We start from the raw sequence: 2500 nt of genomic DNA, 5'->3' as shown, positions 1-2500 counted from the left end.
AATCGTTCTATATGTTGAAGAACAGGGACTGACAAATTGATATTAATTGCTATATCGATATAAATTCGATATAAATTATTATTAGCGGTCGTCAATTAAACCGTTAGTGGTATATAATAAATAATAAATTTAATATATACAACGTTGTATTTAAATAATAACGATGTAATATTTTGTAAAATTTTGTTACTTCTTTTTTTTTTATTTCTATTTTTTTTCTTTTCTTTTTTTCTCTTATCGAATATACGATAATATCAATTTTACTTTCTTGATTTCCATGAAACACATATTGATAGAGTATAATTAATATCTATTTTAATTAATATTTTTATTCGATAGACATTTGTACGTACGGATTAATAAAATAAAGGGAAGATAAATAATCGACTACTAATGAAACTATGCTCAGTCCCTGGATAATACGATTGATATCATTATTGGAAATTAGATTTGATAATTAAGGTCAGAATAAATAAGAAGTATGTTTAAATTGTTAATGATTAAAAATACGCTCGTCGTTGATACTAATCTTATATGTCCTTGGTATACTCACAATAGTATTAGACGTATTAGAGAGCTAAGCCAATGATAAATAAGATATTTAAAAGGAAAAAGAAAAAAAAAGAAAAAAAAGGAAAAAAGAACAAACAAAACAAAACAAAAAAAAATAAAGTGAGAAGATAAAAGATAAAAAAAAATGAGAAGAAAAAAAAAGAAAATAAAAATAATCGAAGGGAAGGAAGGAAAGAAAGGCGATAAGATACATCGGAAGATATAAGACCCTTTTCTGTACACATTGTCAATTAGATTCAGACTGATCGCAGGGATTGAAAAACGCATAAACGATTCAATGTTAATTCGATGTTTTAGCTAAACGTAATAATCGTCGTCGTTGTTAATAATATATTTAATGGAAGAAAAAAAAAATATACATATATAAAGAGAAAAAAGCGTGCGTTGTGTATGTCAGGCGAACAGTGACGTAACGTTGGCGAAAAAAATCGTCTTTTCTCGAAATTTCGGATTGAAAATAAGAGAAAAGATTTTCGAAAAATATGAAAGAGTGACAGATAATCATTCGATTTGAATTTCTTTCTTTTTTATGGAAATCTTTAAATTCTCCATTGCTTCCTTAAAAATATTATCATTATTATTTTTTCTTCAAACGAGATATCATAGAAATAGGACATATATACATATGAATAATTTTTCATTCGATAAAAATAACAAGAGTTAACGATATTAACTTTAGGTGAATTTAAAACTTACGTTACGTCGCTGAATCGTAATTAATTATCGTACGATTAAATGAGAAAGAAAACAAAATTTACACTAATAACCGTAACATTACACTAAACATTTTTCAATGATACACGTACTTACATAATTACATGCGAAGACCAATTTTTCGTTTTGGATATAGACGTACATAGATGCACATATACACACATACGCAGATACATTTATAATTCTCCTTATCATTCCCATATCTGGTATCATTCCCTTTTTTATTAAATTTTCTCTTTCGTAATTTCTTTATACTATTCCAAATAACTCCACCATATTTATTTATCTTTTATATTTATTCTAGAAAATTAAATTATCTAAAAATATCTATGCGTATCCATAAATGCACATAGATAACTCCCAAATTTTATATATATTTAAAAACTAAACGAATGATTTGTTCTCAATAAAAAATAAATAAATAAAACCGACAGAGATAACAATGACGATTAATTATATTGATTTTTGTCACTTTGTCGAGAGTCTAAACGTCCTCAAATTTGACAAAGAATATGATATATTAATATAAAAATTAATTTTCTCCCATGAGCAGGCTGTAAAGCGATATTCTAAATTACATACATACACTTTTACACGATTACATATACTTATTGTGAATACTATCGAAAGTGCGATCGAGAACGTTGATGTAAGTATAGATAAACGCGTATCTGAATGTACAATTTATTATTATTATTATTATTATTATTATTATTATTATTATTATTATTATTATTATTATTATTATTATTATCATTATTATTATTATTGATTTGTGATCGTAAATATAACTTACTATTTTTTCAAGAATAGATCGACTACATTATGAAAAAAGAAAAGAAAAAGGGGGCAAGAAAAATGCGTTTATTTTCTGAATGAAATACTTTTGAGATAAGCCATAAATTGGCCGTGGCATAATGTTCGATAAATTAAATGTTTTTTAGACATCGAACTACCCTAACTTTTGGAATTGATTTATGTTAAATTATATATTATATACATATATATATATATATATATATATATATATATATATATATATATAATTTACAATGCATATATAAGTAATTGATATTTTCAATGAAAAGAAAACTTTATTGATCGACCTAATCGCATTGTTTTTCTTACGCTGTATCAATGTTAGGTTCCTATCGTGATCCTAAAATAAATAAATAAATAAAGAAAAATAAATAAATAAAGAAAGAAAAATAAA

General features: G+C 24.5%; 1 protein-coding gene across 4 annotated transcripts in view; it reads right to left on the bottom strand.

Annotated features, from left to right (window-relative positions):
* LOC124424153 (peroxisomal (S)-2-hydroxy-acid oxidase GLO1) overlaps positions 1–2500 on the bottom strand; it is a 22965-nt gene that overhangs the window by 8968 nt on the left and 11497 nt on the right. For 2 of the 4 annotated variants that reach the window (XM_046962791.1, XM_046962790.1), the window contains exon 10: positions 1–2500. This exon is cut by the window's left edge and continues 4289 nt beyond it; it is cut by the window's right edge. The exons of 1 other annotated variant lie outside the window; for it this stretch is intronic. The gene's annotated coding sequence lies outside the window, so the exon portion shown is untranslated. One more of the 4 variants, XM_046962793.1, reaches the window with a different exon arrangement.

This window comes from Vespa crabro, chromosome 5 (assembly GCF_910589235.1).
Source record: "Vespa crabro chromosome 5, iyVesCrab1.2, whole genome shotgun sequence".
Lineage (NCBI taxonomy): Eukaryota > Metazoa > Arthropoda > Insecta > Hymenoptera > Vespidae > Vespa > Vespa crabro.
This window is presented reverse-complemented; position numbering and strand designations above follow the sequence as displayed.